This window comes from Budorcas taxicolor, chromosome 14, assembly GCF_023091745.1.
Source record: "Budorcas taxicolor isolate Tak-1 chromosome 14, Takin1.1, whole genome shotgun sequence".
In the NCBI taxonomy this organism is placed as follows: Eukaryota; Metazoa; Chordata; class Mammalia; order Artiodactyla; family Bovidae; genus Budorcas; species Budorcas taxicolor.
In genome coordinates, this window is record NC_068923.1 from 6,421,691 (window position 1) to 6,441,324 (window position 19,634).

Sequence of the window (19,634 nt, forward strand, 5' to 3'; positions counted from 1 at the left end):
CCAGGACAGGGGCCACACTGGCCACTGTAAGGACCACGAGAGAAGCCAAAGTCCACTGTCTTCTCAGGAAGAGAGGAGGAGAAGGGGACAGACAGAGTCACAGACAATTAGCACATTTCTCCAAAGAAGACATACAGATGGCTAACAAGCACATGAAAACATGCTCAGCATCACTCATTATCAGAGAGATCCAAATCAAAACCACAGTGAGGTACCATCTCACGCCTGTCAGAATGGCTGCCATCGAAAAGTCTACAAACATTAAATGCTGGAGAGGGTGTGGAGAAAAGGGAACCCTCTTACACTGTTGGTGGGAATGCAAACTAGTACAGCCAATATGGAGAACAGTGTGGAGTTTCCTTAAAAAACTGGAAATAGAACTGCGATATGACCCAGCAATCCCACTGCTGGACATACACACCGAGGAAACCAGAACTGAAAGAGACACATGTACCCCAGTGTTCATCGCAGCACTGTTTACAATAGCCAGGACATGGAAGCAACCTAGATGTCCATCAGCAGATGAATGGATAAGAAAGCTGTGGTACATATACAGAACGGACTATTACTTAGCTATTAAAAAAAATGCATTTGAATCCGTTCTAATGAGGTGGATGAAACTGGGGCCTGTTATACTGAAGTATGTCGGAAAGAAAAACACCAAGACAGTATATTAACACATATATATGGAATTTAGAAAGATGGTAACGATAACGCTACATACGAGACAGCAAAAGAGACACAGATGTATAGAACAGTCTTTTGGACTCTGTGGGAGAGGGAGAGGGTGGGATGATTTGGGAGAGCAGCACTGAAACATGTATATTACCATATGTGAAACAGATCGCCAGTCCAGGTTCCATGCATGAGACAGGGTGCTCAGGGCTGGTGCTCTGGGATGACCCAGAGGGATGGGATGGGGAGGGAGGTGGGAGGGGGGTTCAGGATGGGGAACACATGTACACCCATGGCTGATTCATGTCAATGTATGGCAAAACCAATACAATATTGTAAAGTAATTAGCCTCTAATTAAAATAAATTAATAAAAAAACCACCAATAGTCAAAAAAAATTTTTTCAGTAAAATAATGTTTACTCAAACTCCAGAATATTCCATATAACACTTTTACTCAAGACTCTAGAGTCTAAAGGTGATAAAGTAGGAAAATAATGTTCATCTTTCTACCAAATTCTCTCTTTTTTTAAATTGGAGCATAGTTGCTTTACTGTCTGAGCCAAGGTTGTGTTAGTTTCTACGGTACAGTAAAGTGAATCAGCTATATGTGTACATATATGCCTTCTTGTTTCAGATTTTCTTCCCATCTAAGTCACCACAGAGCATTGAGTAGAGTCCCCCGTGCTCTACAACAGGTCCTTATCAGTTTTCTATTTTATACCGAGTAGTGTATATTTCCGGAGAAGGTGATGGCACCCCACTCCAGTACTCTTGCCTGGAAAATCCTATGGACGGAGGAGCCTGGTGGGCTGCAGTCCATGGGGTTGCTAAGAGTCCGATATGACTGAGCGACTTCACTTTCACTTTTCACTTTCCTGCACTGGAGAAGGAAATGGCAACCCACTCCAGTGTTCTTGCCTGGAGAATCCCAGGGACAGAGGAGCCTGGTGGGCTACTGTCTATGGGGTTGCACAGAGTCGGACACGACTGAAGCGACTTAGCAGCAGCAGCAGCAGCAGCAGTGTATATTTCACTTTCACTTTCATGCATTGGAGAAGGAAATGGCAACCCACCCACTCCAGTGTTCTTGCCTGGAGAATCCCAGGGATGGTGGAGCCTGATGGGTTGCCATCTATGGGGTCACACAGAGTCGGACACGACTGAAGCGAATTAGCAGCAGCAGCAGCAGTGTATATGTGTCAGCCCCGCTCTCCCAGCTTACGCCACCCCCTTCCCTCTTTGGTGTCCATATGCATGGCCTTTTTTCTGCTTTGTAAATGGGATCACCTATACCATTCTTCTAGATTTCACAAATACACATTAATATACGCCATTTGCTTTTCTCTCTCTGATTTACTTCACTCTGTACGACAGTATTTCCAGGGACCTGATGGACCTAGAGACCAAATTCTTTCTTAACACAGGTTCTTTCTCTGGCCAAGCTACAGGTTATGCTGGCCCTGCTCCAGTGGACCACTTTTCCAGCCCTTCTGTCAATACTTTTCAGACTTTGGACTCTGATTTTCATTCCTAGAACTTGTCTTTCTGGCTTTCCAAACCATAATTTGGATTTGCTAACAAACATTATTATAATACCCTTGACTTGTATTGTCACATTTAAGTGACTTCTAATTGACGTGGTTTAAACTGTACAAAAAAAAAATCCAAAATGTAACGTGAATATTTTGTTCACATTTTTTGTTCACATCAAAGTCTCACATTTTTTAAATATAAATAAATATATATATATATATATATATATATATATAGTTACCTTCAAAAAACCATTTTAGGTCATAAATGTGATCACACTCTTGCTTATGTGGAAAATGAGGCACAGTTTCCTCATTTAAAGTCAGCCAGCTCGTCTTCTAACTCAGAGAATCTGTCTATACTATACGGCATTCAGTCTTTCCCAGTAGGAAATTAAATTCTCCTAAATACTCAATTTCCATAGAAACAACAGCAAACAAAGGAATGACAAAAGGAGTAAAAAGCATCAACTAGCTTTCTTTATATTTTATATTGTACATATTCATCATACTCATATTGCATATATTTATAATTTGCACACAGAGTTTTCACTCTTTTTAAATCAACACTTTCTAATTGTTACCTGCACAGTCATGAATCACTCTGTGAATATATATGCATATGAATACAGTGTAGAAAAGACAGAAATGAAAGTTCATTTTAGAATCATGACACTGACAATTTTAACTCTTTCCTTTAAGTAAGGCCTATTGAACGTTTGATGAAGCTATTGCCAAGGAAACTTAGACAGTAGAGATATAAGTTGTCATTTAAGGATCCAAGTCCCCCCCCCCCTTTTATCAGGCCTGAAAAGTGAAAGTGAAAGACTTAGTTGCTCAGACATGTCCCACTCTTTGCAACGCCATGGACGGTGGCTCCTCTGTCCATGGACTTCTCCAGGCAAGAATACTGGAGGGGGTAGCCATCCCCTTCTGTAGGAGATCTTCCAGACCCAGGAACTGAACCCTGGTCCTTGGCGTTGCAGGCAGATTCTTTACCATCTGAGTCAAGTCAATTCCAATATAAGCTCATTAATACTGAATTATTTCACTAAATTAATAGTGCTGATGAAGGTATAAGAGAATCAGAATGTCTTGCATTCCTCCCAACTGTGGTTATTGACCATAATTAAATCCAGCCACTTCCATTCTCTGCTCACCGAAACAACTTTAATCACAAGATGTGCCAGCTATTACTATCTAGAGAACTTTGACATTCAAATAAATAAAATGGACACTATTAAACTCTGTGAAGAAAAAAAAAAAAAAACAAGAAAAGGACATGCACTATTTCAATACTAAGAATTCTCTCTGCTTTGCTGATATGAAGCTGCCTACATTATAACACAGATGATGCATAACTCAAATGAGTGCCTACAAGGAAGTAAATCAAAGAAGCTGGGAAAACCATTTTTCTCATGCGGTAGTGAGCAGGCCAGAAATGCATTTGTACCTCTAAAGCACCTTGCAACATAATGGAAACCAGGTGAAGCTAAGTTTAAAGCACATATAAAAGTATTCAATAGCTTTCTATTTGCTGAAGAAATTGATATCCTTGACAAGTGACATTTCTGAGACGTAGACAATTGCCAAACGAAAAAAAATTAAATCCATCACAAAGTCCATTACTGAGAAGTAATAAATGTGTATGTGGATATAAAAGGAAATCAATACCCAGAAAAACTGGAGGAATTATATGGAAATTTAATTTCTTTAAATAAATACATGGCACAATTATAAAAGAATAATGAGGGATAATTCAATTTTGAACAAAGTTAATAAAGAGCCCAACCAAGCACTTAGCAGAAGCCTATTCAAATATCACCAACACCTTATCAAGAACATCTATTTCCAATGATTGAGAGGAATGAACGGTCAGTGGTCAGATGGAGCTGGTGGCATTTCTACTTGACTAGCGTAACACTTAGGCTCAAGTCTGTCTTTCCAGGACTTCCTCTGACATTCACCCAGTGCCAGAACAATGACTAAGCATTATATGAACATGTCATAACAGCCACCTAGCTGCAGGCAGGGGAGATCTAAAGCAAAGTGGGCCAGAGGCTGACATCCCTCTTGACTGCCCCTGCCTCTTAGTCCCCCTGGAGAAACCCTCCAAGTTCAACTTGAGTGCACTGCCTCCTCTGAAGTCTCCTCTGCCCCCTGGGACAAACTGGTCACTTATTCTTTGGTACCTACCCTATACCTTGAACATAGACAAAATCCTAGAAATTGACTTTATCATACTTAAGGAGGCAATGTAGCGTAGGCCAAGGAGCATGGATTTGAAGTTCAGAAGGTTTGGGTCAGAATCGCAGCTATGCAGTGTTGTGACCCTCAGGAATGCATCTGACCTCTGGAAACCTCAGTCTTATCAACTGTAAAATGGGAATAATAAGCACAATCCAAAGGGTTAAATGAAGAACTGCATTTCAATAGTTAATTATTGTTCCTGGCACATAAGTGGTACTCAGTGGGTAGTAAATACAAGTTGAGTAGTAAATACAACTGGATAGTAAATACAAGTTGGCAGCAGGGATAAGGATAGTCATTGTTTATATGATGCCCCCTCCCTTACAAAACAGAACCATTTCTTCCCTGCAGAGATAATGTGCACTTCACTGCTGACCTTCAAGCTGAGCAACATGCCAACGCGTGGTGTTTCTGTTTACGAATGAGTACACCTGCCCAACACTATTTGGCCCATTTGCTCTGAGATCAGCTCCCCACACTTCCTTTCTTCCACTTAGAACCCCTGTGAGTGTGAAACTCCATTTCCCTTCCTCACCAGCCTTCAGGTTCCGGCTAAGCTTGAGCTTCCCGGGTGGTGCAGTGGGAAAGAATCCCCCTGCCAATGGCAGGAGTTACAGGTTCAGTCCCTGGGTCGGGAAGATACCCTGGGGTAGGAAATGGCAACCTACTCCAGTATTCTTGCCTGAAAAATTCCATGAACAGAGGAGCTTAGTGGGCTACAGTCCATAGGATCTGCCAAGATTTGGACACAATGGAATGACTTGAGCACAGCAGCAGTCTTGGCTGGTGGAAGACAATGGTCTAACAAAGTACCTCTGCTTCCTGGGACCAGCCACCCCATCTCGGCTTTTTACCACTGCAGGGAAGGCAGACAGTGTCTGGTGCCTGCCAACCTGTTTGCTTCACTTTCCCCTCGTTGTTCTTGTTGCTCTCCCATCTAGTTTTAGCCATCCTATTTTAAATGCTCCATATTAAATTTCCTCTATTGATTTATCTGGCACATATATGTCTTCCTGGCTGAACCCAGTTTTTTTTTCCCCTGAATGGATCTGATATTTAATCTCAGGGGCCCACAAAGCTTAAGTGGAAATAATAAAACATTTACTCAGCCTATTTCACAAGGTCCCTGTATAGGATCCAGGAAAATGCTGCCCATGAAAGTATTTTGAAACTATCAATCGTTGCACAAATGTAACATTTTGCTCTTAATATTTTCAGTTGCAAAGGAAAAGCTTAGTTTCACTGATCTATAGCGGCAATGTTCCAAATGATACTGATGGCTTCCAGTGACATCATGCTTGTAATTTGCACAGTTGAATAAAGGGGAGGATGAAGTCCAAGAGATAACTGTGTTTGGCATAGCAGAACTCCTATGAGCTCATAAGTCAGAAGACACTGATAGAAACAGTGAAAATCACGGTTTTGCGGAAGACAAGGAATTATTTGGAAGACAGCCACCTTAGAGATTTGCTCCAAGTCTTAATTTTGCAGATGAGCAATCTCATTAAACTCCACAAGAATTCAGGCAATGTCAGGTTACAGTATCTGCTTATTTGAGAACAACACAAAAACAAAGGCAAAACATAAATGCAGATAGGAAAGATTTGCTTAGGAAGTCCAATTTTCAAGCAAAGTTTTGAATTCTGAACCAAGGTATATTAGTTTAAGCAGCTATCTGAAACACAATAAAATAATTTAAAAAACAATCATTAAGACATGCTAAATAATGTTTTTCAAACTGCATACGTCTGAAATCTAAATGAAGTCTGTAGTTAATGGTAGCGTACCAATGTCACTGTCCTTGTTTTGGTAATATATTCTGATTATATGTCATCACCAAAGGAGCTTGGAACTCTGTACTATTTTTAAAGCTTCTTTTAAAACCAAAACTATTTAATTCAAAATAAAAAGTTTGGTTTTTTTTTCTTTGTATGCCAAGGAGAATGTATCACACAAGAAAAAATCCATTAAAATCTGAAGTGCAAAGTTTGCAGCCTTAAAAAGACTATCTGGATGAAATGAGAAATACAGTTCTTACTCTGCTACACAACCAAGCTACTTATGCATTTTTTGAATCACTCCACAAGCACATACCATCAAGTCATTAAGCGTGGTGCTTTGTCACATTTTCCTTCTTAGCTCTTTTATCATTCGGGAGACATCCTACCTTCTTTAATGAACCATCCTTCAGTTGGCCATGGGGTTCAAGCAATTTAAACTCCTGTGTTTGAAGTTTACTTACTTCCCCCAGGAACAACCAAGGACAACTAGTCACCAAATACCCTAACTCACTTCTCAAAATGTCAAACAGACCACAAACCTATCAGTCAAACATGAGGCTCTGACCATTCCCCACTGATATTCACCTCTTGGTTCGTACGGAAAGTTTGTTTGAGGAATAGGAAAAGAAAACATCTGGACAAATGGCACTGCTCCGTTCTCAACCATGTGAATGTTTGGGGACAGACTCTTAGGGAGGGTCCGCCCTGGGTCCACAGATGCCTGCGGTCACTCGGAAGGATGCCTGGAGTCCGGCTCCAATGGAGAACACGGTGATGTGATTTCTTATAACCGTCCTGACTTTCCTCCAGATGAAAAAGCTACAGCAACCTTTTCTTTGTACAATGAAACCCTTCAGCCTCAAAGACATTACTTTCAAAGAAACAACCATAGTCTTCGGGAGAACTGCTCTATAGGATATGAAAGTGTCTGTCCTGGGGCTTCATCTCCTTCCGAAATGTGACTTTCCCACACAGCACAGCCTGGGCAAGAAGCAGGGAGGGTGAGAAGCCAGCAGTTTCCCTCTCATACCCTTCCTCAGACACAGAGTTGCAGAGGTTCAGCACATCCACCATCCTTGCTGCCCTCGGCTGGGAACGTTCTTATCTCAAGCACTCTATGTTTAGTATCTGTGATTAGCCCAGATGTATTTGGCACAGCTCTTGGCACACAAGATGCCTTTTGCTCCCTGAAAACTCGGCAGTCGGAGGTAGACCTATTATTCAGAACTACCTGGGCCCTGACTCCGCTTTCTCCGCCCTGATGAGCGATGCTGATTTTAGTGTGAGATCAGGTGCGCCGCATGCCGTCGAGGCTTCCGTCACCTAGCCCTCCGCCATGTATCAGGGCAACTCTTGTGCAATGTCCACATTGTCCCTGAGAGTCAGTGGGATGCACACCAAGAAGGGAACCCTCCACGGCTTCAGAGACCCCCTACTGCTGAGGCAGCATCACATGGCCAATGTGGGGATTCCAGGGAGTGTGCCTTGTGGCCGGGGGTGGGGGGGATTGCATGTTTGTGGGAAGGGAAAAGGGGGAAGGTAACTTTGCTCTATCTAGCTTTAAGCACACTTTGCTTCCACTGGGATTGCCTTTGCCTTGTCTAACACACAAACACATATATAATGTGTATACACATCCACTGTGTGTGGATCAATATAGTAAATTTTTAAAAATCTTGACAGTAAAGTTGAGCATGTGATCACTTCTCACCTGTCCCCACACCCCCACCATAATCACTGAGGCCCTCAGAGATAGTTTATAGCTGCTCTCAGCTGTACCACTATCTCCTTTCTTCACTGCAGGCTTATCTACATTGGAAGGCTCCCATTTTTTATGCCGGTCCTTAAGACTTGCCTGGTGGTTCAGACGGTAAAGCGTCTGCCTGCAATGCAGGAGACCAGGGTTCGATCCCCGGGTCAGGAAGATGCCCTGGAGAAGGAAATGGCAACCCACTCCAATACTCTTGACTGGGAAATCCCATGGATGGAGGAGCCTGATGGTTTACAGTCCATGGGGTCACAACAAGTCAGACACCACTGAGTGACTTCACGTTCTTTCTTTGGAAACCTGAGCAATCATGATCACACAGTTTTGACGAAGTCCAAATCAGAAGTGCCTTCTGTGTTCCACCAGATGGCAGTCCCGCATCAGGGAAAAGAGGGGGGTGGTGGTGGTGGTGGTGGTGGTGGTTGTATTTTGGATACAGAAGTATGCGATTCTGGTATTTCCTGTGATGGGAAATACCGACAAGTATACAGGTTGGTTCAGTAGAAAATGAAGTGTACGTGTTTTGTACAAACTCATCACAAGTGTTCTGTAAAAATACAAAAGCAAACCATGTGAATTCCCCAAATTAAAAATATTTTGATGACTAACCTAAACTTCTGGTCCATGACATAGAGTTGAAAACAAAACCCACAAAAGATAAAATATGTTCAAGTATGCAGTTATAGTCACTCTCTGGATTTGGTTAATATCCTAAATATACCTCTGCTTCATAGCTACAAACTGCTTCAACTTTTTCATTTGGAAAGTGTTATGACGACATATTGCATAGCGCTAAGTTAAAACGCCAGCACACGTATGAGTAAGCAGCAAGGAATTATCTTTCCATGGTGATAAAGGGATTCTTTAAAAAAATCTAGTTTTACCCAGTCACATGGGTGAATGAAACCTTTCCATCTGTCTCTCACAGCAACCTTTACCAAGGACCACACAAGACAGTTCTCATCCATTCCTGGGGAATCCAGTCCAGAATCGAACGCATCTCTTGTGCCAGTAGCCTGGCTCTGCTCCAAGACCGTGTCACTCCCTGGCAGTAAGTGATGCTAATGAAATAGCATCTACTTCAGAATGCCTGATGTGATGTCCATGACGGGCTAAAGGGCCAGCTCCACAGATAAGAATGGGCAGGCTCACACTTGCAGCCTTCTGCCTGCAGAAACTGAACATGGCACTGGACCTGAGGCTCTCTGGGTGCATTGCTTTCATGATGTTTTAAGCTGACTGACAGGTGGTCTGGCATTACCCTGTTTATCAAGATAGCGTTTTTCAGGATACTGTGGACATCACCTAAATCAACGTTTCACGTCAGATTCCAATTGGGTATTTTTGAAGCAAACTATTATCCATTTCTGTGAATGAGTCTTCTGGATCTTCATCTACTCTTAGCTTGAAGTCAGCTGTAAACCCCTGTGACAGATGGCTCAAAATCTTTTCTGGGGATCGGTGCTAACATATCATGCTTATCTTTAGTCATTTTCTTACTTCCCAAAGAGATTATTTAATTGTTCCCTATTCCTTTTGGTCCTACCAGCAGCTTTCCAGTATTAAAGAAGCTTGTGTTTCTTTCTTGCAGCCATTTGCCACCATTTTTCACATGTCCAGAGACACTTTTCCCTTGATCTTATGCCTCTTACCATGGATTATTTATTTATTCTGTTTATCAGTGGTAGGTAATATAAGTTTGTACTTTCGTTTCCTAATATATATTTATCTTGTAGCGTCCAAGTGTGGAGATATTTAGAGAGAGAAATTGTTTGGAAAAAGAAGTATTTTTACATTTTTCCCAGAACTTTAAGTCAGGCATATTTCTCTGTTTAGCTTATTAACAACCAAAATGTTAATTTCTACAGATACTTGTTATTTGCATCATTGCACAAGTGAACTAAAGCTAATTAACACAAATTCTATGAGCAATGGTAAAAGTACTCTACCACTATGTTTTTGGAGACAACACACACTTTTGTGCACCATTACAGTACATGATTTAATTTGCCCTGCACATACAGAAAGGCATAAAAATAGAGCTTATCAAAGCCTACGTTTACGGCAATTGAATTACATCATATCACAAAAACAAATTTCACATACTAAAGATTCAATCTTAACAAAAGAAAATGTAGGTCTGCTAGGCTGTTTTGAAAGATTATCTATAATCAAGTAGCTAAATGGGTCACAATGTAACATTTTATATATTTTTCCTAACCCAAAGGCCCTGTAGAAAATTGACCTAATTAAGGCTCTGTAGAGAGCTTTTAATTTTTCCACTACTGTGAGTTTTACTTAGTTATGAAATGAAGCTTAATGATTTATTTTTTATTATTTCCTATAAAAATCCTCAATAAAATCAAAGTCGATGAATAACTTTAGAAACAAAAGTGCTACCCAACAGACTCCAGCCTTTCATTGTGAGGAGCCATTATAATCGGCAGTATCATTTTCCTTAGATTTGTTTATTTTCCATTACTCATAACTGCTTCTTTTAATTGGACCAAGCTAGCTTCCTTTAGACTCCCCTCCAGAGTGATGTTGGCAGAAATGATTGGCAGTTCCTTCTCCCACACGGTGCCATCCTGAAATTGCAAATGTCAGTTAACAGGCTTCCTTCTCTCTCCAGTGTTTTAAGAGTGGGAGTCTGCATTTAGCAGAAAGTAGTCTGGGTGCACATATTTCTGAATAAATGCATGTGAATCTATGCATTCAAATTCTGGAATCAAGGGCTTAAAGGAAGCCAGAAAGGTCAACCACTCCATCCACGGCTTGCGTTCCCATCTGTCATCTATTTGTCAGCCACTCCAGGCAGGCGAAACTATAGCCTACTTTCAAAAATGATTACATTTAACCCCTTCTGAGTTACTTGTAGTAGAGGGTTAAGAAGAGCAGCACTGACTTAATTTTGCAAAGCATTTTGCACTAAGGCTCTTATTAGATTTTATGGCCAGGAATAAAGTGGCATTTCGTTGTCCCTCGCCTCCTTACTTTTTTGTATCCAATTAAAATTGAGGGACTATTAGCAGTGAAATGGCCAATAAGTGCAGGTAGTGTGATAAGCATAAGCTATCAAGGTAACAGAGTCTGTGTTTGGCCCAACATCTGGCTCCTAACTGAACCTGTGCTCACCATGTACTAAAGCATGTAAGGGAGCCTCAGTCATGCCGGAGTGACAACACAGTCCCACCCTTATTTCCAAATTCTTATTTATCACACCACTAAAAAGAAAAAAAAACTAAACTAAACCTATTATTAAATAAATGTGATATGAATAAAACGTTTTCATAATAAATTAGCTAAATGTTTCTTTTAAGGAAAAGAAAGAAGAAAAAAAAGTATTTTGGCCGCCCAGGTTAACAGAAGAGGCAGCTCCCCAAGTTTAGGTCATAATTAGCGTGTCTCAAGGAGAGAAATCCGCGACCAGGTGGATAAAAAGCAAGGAGATGCACAGAAAGGAGCCTTGCTATCTTTGCCATCGTGGATGACATCAGGGAGAAGCTTTGATCAGTGACTGTTACTTTATTTGAAATGGTTCCCACTTCATGGCAGCAACTGTTCTGAGTACTTTATACACAGTAAATCGTTTAATCTCGGGCGGAGAATGAGGATGAGGACGAGGTTCAGGGGCTTCCTGCCGCCATCGGGAGGACACGTGCGCAGCAGACCGCAGGCCCGGCCTTAAGCTCACTGCTGCTTCCTCAAAGCAGGCGCTGTTGGCCAGCAGGCCCCGTGGCCGTCTCCAGGGGCCTGCGGCGCCAGGGCCCGTAAACGGCCTGTGAGGTGCAGGGTCGGCCTCACTCTGTGCCCCAGGAACGGGGTAGTGTCCCCTCAGGTCACACACATGCAGAAAGGCACGAACGCCCCACTGGCCCTCACTCTTTTCGGCTCCCATTGCTCTTCCTTCAACCCGCTCCCCCATCCCACGTCAGGAGCCACTAGAAAATGCAGGCTGGATCTTAAATGGATGAAGGAAGGAAAAACACACACACACACACACACATTTTTTCTTCCCCGTGAGCAATTAGCTTGTGAGAGGCATGGATAAGGGTTTGTGGGATTTATCTCATTTAATCCTCATAAGAAAGGTTCTTATTCCCGCTTTACAGGCAAGGCTGTGTTAGTCATAAGCCTTTCTTTCCCACCCGCTAGACCTCCCTGTCTCCTACCCAATTACTCTCTTAAAAAACTGAAATGTCTCTTGCCTACAAAAAAAAAAATATGCTCCTTTCCAGAACTCCTCTTCCCAAAACCTTACAAGATGAGGGCATATTTATAGAGCAGGATTTTGCTTAGGGGCCGGAATATATTTGCTAAATCCTGAACAGGTCTCTGCTAGAAATGTGTTTACTGCTATGATAAATACACTTGTTGATAAAATGTTGCTGTCGTAACTTTCACGTGGGTGAAAAATGTTTCAAAACAACATATTTGGGGAGCCAATTGGGATACATTCCCAGGATGCCTATTATATTTCACATCTTTAGAAACATTTCTGAGAAACAAATGTGTCCTGGAAGCATGACCTTTTTCTGAACAGAATAATCATTGGAAAAGAAAATAGCAATCAACATAAAAAGGCTACATTCCCCTGCATATCCTGTCTCCATAATCCTTTTCCTGTAATTAAAAGCATCCGAAAACCTGCTACAAAATAACTACAAAAGCAAAATTGGGGGAAATTAATTCCATCTGAGGTTGTTACAGCTAAATTCACCTATTCCAGGAAGAAATCCTGAGAATACTGACACCAAGGAAGTTTAATCAAAACTTCAGTGATTTCACAGCCTCCCCACCCAGCAAGAAAAAGGAAATGGGATAAAGCAGATGATTCAACATCGGTCTGCAGAAAAAAGGCATTAAAATACACAGACAGACCATTAGAATTCTGAATCCAATTCTCATCCTGTTCCCTACCCTTCTTCTGTTCCTTTTTTACGACCTATGACTTAGCAGATGACAATACAAGGTATCACAGGGACACCTCACTTATTCAGGAATACCTTATTTCATACAAGGTCATTTTCCAGAAAAGTGAAAATTTAACAATACGCTTTACAAACAAAAAAGAAAAGAAACCTGAAATGTATTAGACACCATTCAGTTCTCTTTAGAGAGAATTCATGACATGCAGTTTTACAAATTTACCTGAAGTTTAGGTGTCAAGGCACCACTTTGTCTTCCCTTCTTATCTCTTTAGCGTTCACATGTGGACAGCTCACCATCCAACCCTTTAGGTTCCTAAGCCCTCTTAGACTTCCCATCTTTATGTCTTGCTGCTTCTTTAACAAACCCAACTCGTCACATCACACTTCTGGTCGCAGCTGTCCAAGACACTGGTTAGAGACTGTCTAACCAGCAGGACTCCACAGAGCCTTCCCAGGACAGACTCCTCCCCCATAACCCCTGCTTTAGCTCCTCTATCAAGTAAACAGATAAAAGTGTCTGGTGCACACTTTTGAGTAGTTTTACAAATGCAAAGACCCCCACCAAACAGAAGAACTTAATTTTTTGACCATGAGCATGTAGCCCCCATACTTGCTAGAGCCTGTGGACTGATGATATTAACCCCTGTGACCCCACTCTGTTACCACACCATCAACCAACCATCAGCTAGGCATGAGCAGATCATATATATCCTGCAACCCCTTCCCTCACGTGGCCTTTAAAATGCTTCCTGGAAGCCCAACTGGGAATCCAGGTGTTTGGAGCACAAGCTGTCTGTTCTCCTGGCTGGGTGCCTGCAATAAATGCCACACTTTCTTCACTACAACCCAGTGTCAGTAGACTGGCTTTATTGTGCACAGGAGAGTGGACCCACATTTGGCTCTATAACAACATTGCCTTCCATGAGAAATCTTCCCTGACCCTCCGAATCTGGGCTCCAGGTTACTCATGAGTTCTCACAAGCACTATGGACTTTCCAGGAAAGAACTGACCACACAGTCCTTATAACTGCCTGTTTACTCCTCGGAACATTTCACTGAACACCAAGCAGACCAGGAAAGGATTAATTTCTATTGTACACGCTTTCAAACCTCTAGAGTTAGTACACTGCCCAATGCATGGATATTCAACAAATGCTTATTGAGTGAATGAAATAAGCTACCTCACTATGCACTAATATTGGCTTCTATCAAGGTATGTGAACTGGACAGGTTGGTATTGGTTTAGGTGTTAGGTTCTAATTCAGGAAGTTGGCAGTGTTTAGGATGACATCAATTGTGTGAGGACAAGTCCTAACTCCACCACGTATGAACTGGGAAACTTTGGGAAAATTGGTCCATTTCTTCAAACCTCAATTTCCTTCTCAGTTAAATGAGAAGTCATATTGAACCCACAGCTTGCTATTGTGGAAAGAATTAGATAATTTATGCAAATTTTAATAAGCTACGAATAGCTACTTATGTCTTACCTGTAATTACAATTACTAACTAATATAGGGCTATCTTCAGAGAAGGCAATGACACCCCATTCCAGTACTCTTGCCTGGAAAATCCCATGGACAGAGGAGCCTGGTGGGCTACAGTCCATGGGGTCGCACAGAGTTGGACACAACTGGGCGACTTCACTTTCACTTCTCAGTTTCATGTACTGGAGAAGGAAATGGCAACCCACTCCAGTGTTCTTGCCTGGAGAATCCCAGGGACGGGGGAGCCTGGTGGGCTGCCATCTATGGGGTCGCACAGAGTTGGACACAACTGAAGAGACTTAGCAGCAGCAGCAGAGGGCTATCTTTGCCTACACTATCCTGAGCTGCCTTAGTTTTATTCTAATATTTTAAATGTCTTGACTTTTCCCATTAAGAGTAACTGACAGAATAGCTTCTCTCAGAATTGATTACTTGTATGGTAATTCATTACTGGCACTTTTAATCACATGTCCCAGCTATTTCTTTTTATGCTGAGCATCTTCAATTCCAAATTTGCATCCTGAATTCCACACTTTCTCACAAAATCCAGCCCATAATTGCATGGGATTCCTGGGTACCTCAAGTTAAGGGCCATATCATTACCTCAAAAGTCTGCATTGAAAATTATCTGTCACGTTTCCAGAAACCTGCTCCAGTGTCCGCTTTCCAAAAGTCCCTTGATGGTTACACAACCCCTTCCTGTGTTCAGGTTCAACACCTCAGAAGCACTTCCGGTGCCCTTGTGCACACATCCAGCTGCAAGACTCAGCTCTCTCCGTGATGGCCTTACTACTCAACTGCTGGGGAGCCACTACACCCTTCTAACTGATCCACCTCAGGGGGCTTTCACAACTCTAATTTCTCCCACAAAGCGAAGTGGAACATTTTCCATTTCTTGGTAGAGCTCTCTTCACAGGAACCCTCCACTTATAAATAGAAGCAAGCATAAGCAGAGCTGTTAGAGACTTTCCAGGCCCTCGGAAGGGCCACACTCCATTCCCAAGCACTCAGGATCCCAGGCAATCTGATCCACGGTGCCTGCGAAACAACCTCTTCTCTTTCAAGTTCCATTTACTTTTTTCTGTGCTTCAACCTTCCCTCTGCCTGCCAGTCAGATGCTGAGAGGCTTAGAGACCCCTTCCCTACATATGTTATCGAGCCAAGCACACCAAGAGCGCACTATCTCCATCTCCTTTTGCTATTAAATTCTCTCCATGGCACTGGAAACTACATGATATGAATAATCTGTTTACTTGCTCCTTATCTGTCTCTCCTTTTTAGAATGTAAGGTCCCTGTACTTTGTTTTATTCACTGGTGTATTCTCATAACTTGGACTCAGTGTAGGCACTCAATACTTTCTGGATGAATGGATGCACATGGCTATTATCACATGAGGCATTAAAATACAATAGCTGCTGTATTTAAATCTCTTTAAACGTATGACAAATCTCTTTATTTTTTGAGTTGTTGTTCAGTCACTCAGTTATGTCTGACTCTTTGCAACCTCATGGGCTGCAGCACGCCAGGATTCCCTGTCCTTCACCATCTCCCGAAGCCTGCTCAAACTCATGTCCGTTGAATCAGTGATGCCATCCAACCATCTCATCCTCTGTCATCCCTTTCTCCTCCTGCCTCCTATTTTCCCCAGCATCAGGATCTTTTCCAATGAGATGGCTCTTTGCATCAGGTGGCCAAAGTATTCGAGCTTCAGCTTCATCATCGTCCTTCCAAGGCATATTCAGGGTTATTTCCTTTAGGATGGATGAACTGGTTGGATCTCCTTGCAGTCCAAGGGACTATCAGGAGTCTTCTCCAACACCACAGTTCAAAAGTTATCAATTCTTCAGCAGTCAGCCTTCTTTATGGTCCAACTCTCACATCCATACATGACCACTGGAAAAACCATAGTTTTGATTATATGGACTTTTATATGGACCATTTTTGAGTTGAACTTTTTAAATGAATCATTTATTTAAATCATTAATTCCAATGATTTAAATAAATGTTTAGAATGTAATCTACATATGAGCATAGTCACATGTCTTACTTATATATCCATCAATACTCAGCATGGTCTTAGCATGTTATAGATGTTCAATAAATGGTGAATTCAATCAAATCATATGCAGACCTTGGTTATATGATTTTTATGACTGCTCACATTTCAATCCCTTAAGGAAAAACATTTCCCACACTCTGCTTATTCTGTTTTTGAAGTCACCAAAATCTGACATGTGGAAACTGAAACAGTTCGATAATTAAAGTAAAAGTTTACATAGCAAAAGTATACGTTAAATATTTAAGATAATTCATTACAATCTGCTCATGTCCGTGTTCTTCACTTGATCAATGTAAAAGAGCTTTCACTCGGCATCCGTGGACTAAGAGACTAAGAGAAAGAAATGTGCTGTTCCAGCCGCACCACAAGAATCACCTCTCTAAATGTATAGCAATGGTAAGATGACCTCCAACAGGGGCAATTAGCTTTTCAGTGCCTAATAAGGAAGTCGTGCAAAAATGTTTGCTGAATGAAGTCCCCAGTGTAAAAGCAACGAGTCAAGGATATGAAGCTGGGCGTCTCTGCCTCCAGGAAAGACCCAGCTCCCCGCGAGGCCCCCTCCCCACACCCATCCTCAGGGATCATGGCATGCAGGCTCCAGCAGTAGGCTTATGTCTCATCTCAACTTCTCTGAACTCGGTTTTCTCTTATTAGCAACTAACAGGTTGGCGATATTTGGTAAGTACTTTTCTAGTTATAATAAAATGAGACCCAAAGAATAACGTTACATTATAGTTTCAAAATGGTTTGAATAAATTTTACTCCTTTTCTAAAGATGTTCTATAATTTTATGAAGATAGGATTATTTATAATTCAAAACAATTTTAATTAAATACTCATATTCATATATATCATATATTCACCAACCAGAAATGAATTAATAGCTGCTCCCTTTGAGGGCCTTTTTTAAAAAGCTGCTTGGCAGTCTATGTTACTTGATTCTTAGAATTCAGCCTATCAACTTCAATGCCTTACTTACTCTTATGGTAAAATTAATACTTTCATATTACACATGTTTCTTTCAACATCTTCAACCCTACTTTAAACTATTTGAATTATAGTCTACACAAGGTTATTATGGCATTTTGCAAACTTGAATTTATTTTTTTATTTTATAGAGGAGAAATTTCTTCGCATATTTTTAAAAATTCTGAGCTATTTACATAAACTTGATGTGTTCAGTGTCATAGAAATAAACTAATGTCTTCTGAATTTTCATTAGAATAATCTTCAAAATAATCTTCAAAATAATCTTCATGCTCACTAATTCTGAGAAACTAAGGTGAAGACTGACCAAAACAAAATTCTTTTTGAAAAACAAGGAGGGCAAGTCTGAGTAACAGGAAGAGCAAAACATGAGTCTTCCTTGTCAATTACCAACAGCCCATCTGAGTAACAGGTTCTCTCACAGAGAAAAAAATTGTTTATTCCATCTAGATTGCTTTTAGGTATGGTATTAGCAGTTTTGAACCAAGTAAAAAAAATATACATATAAAGTTTGCCAATTGTTCTATCAAAATTTTAGTTTTTGTTTGTTTGTTTGTTTGTTTCCTGGCACACATTCTAGATTGCAGATGCTAATGAGAGGCAGAAAGGCAAAGAGTGGTTAGAGGAGGGTCTACCGACTCCCAACCTTAGAACCTGGACAGAGACGTGCAACACCGAAGTTACAGTATCAGTGATTCTGGCAACCACTTATCAGACAGTGAGTGTTGCTGTTCCCCTAATGTATTCCTTCCAGAGTGCCTGTTTTACTAGCCAAAGAATCAGTAAGAGCCCTGGGATAAAAACGAGAATGAAGTCTCAGAATCCAATTGCTGAGGTTTGTGTATAAAACAGCAGAAAACAAAATACGCAGATTTCCTTTTCGCATTCTATTAGGATGATAAAGACAGTAGTTGTCTGTTCACAATAAAGACAGCCAGAGTAACTCAAAATAACTGAATGCACAAAGAAATGCCATGCCATATTTTTAATGAATGAGCTTCAGTTAATTTCAATAGGAAGTCATTAAAAATTTAAGGCATTTTCTCAAGGGTGAATTCTCAGCTTCCCCCAACCAGACTTAGAATACATAGAGTTTAGAAATTACTTATTACCAGATGGGTAGCTATACTTTTAAATTTCTTTAATAAAATCTATTTCAAACATTGTTATCAGAAATTCATTTCCTAAACACGGCAAGAAAAAAATACTGTTATGTGTTATTTGTTTTCATAAAATTTAGAACTTAATTTTGAATATTTAATACTTTCAAGAACAATAAACTGAGATTATACTAGATCAAAATTCATACCAATATATTTCAAATGTATTATGAACCTCCATGTTAGAGTACTTAATGTAGATTGAAATGTCTTTTATAAGTTTAATTATGCCATATATCAAGTGAATTTGTTTTATAAACAAAGGCTTGCAACCAGAATAGGAACAAAAAATTGACATTTGTGCTTTGTAGATATTTTATTTGAATAAATGCTTTTTAAGTTTTGAAAATGAATACACATCTTTCTTCTTCTTCTTCTCTAACCTAAAGGAGATTTACACACAGTCACTAAGAAATAAACTGAAATACAGGCATACTTTAGAGATTCAGGGCAGGCTCAGTTCTTGACCACCACAATAAAGCAAATAGGACAATAAAGAAAGACTTTTTGGAATGTCTGTCTTTTCTTGTCTATTTGGTAAATTTTTACTCATTCTTCTACACTTTTTTTTTTTTTTTTTGACAGGAAACAGCATTTATTGGTGAGCATGATTGAGGAGGGGACAGCGCTGATGCTCTCCTGCGTGCAGGGCTTGCCATCTGTCCAGGGGACCACGATTAGGGATGTATCTGACCCCACAGCCAACCAGGATGAGCAGCTTTTCTGCCACCATGTTTTCAAATTCATCCGCATTAAACTGAGTAAATCCCCAGATATGGATCTTCTGGTGCCCCGGGAGCTTGAATTCAACCTGGCCGAGGGCTTGGATCACATGCTCTTCGTTCTGCAGCCTGGTGCCGTCGGGCGCTATCACTTGGCCAGTGTGGACCCTGGCCACTGTGCCCTGGGGCTTTCCAAAGGCGCTGCGCATATCTGTCTGGAGTCTATCAGCTCCAGCACAAACAACATCCTGTTGATGCAGATAACGTGGAAGAGGTGCAGCCA

At 41.0% G+C, this 19,634-nt stretch overlaps 1 protein-coding gene across 1 annotated transcript in view; it reads right to left on the reverse strand.

Annotated features, from left to right (window-relative positions):
- ADGRB3 (adhesion G protein-coupled receptor B3) overlaps nucleotides 1–19,634 on the reverse strand; it is an 881,864-nt gene that overhangs the window by 694,843 nt on the left and 167,387 nt on the right. The gene's annotated exons all lie outside the window — the stretch shown is intronic.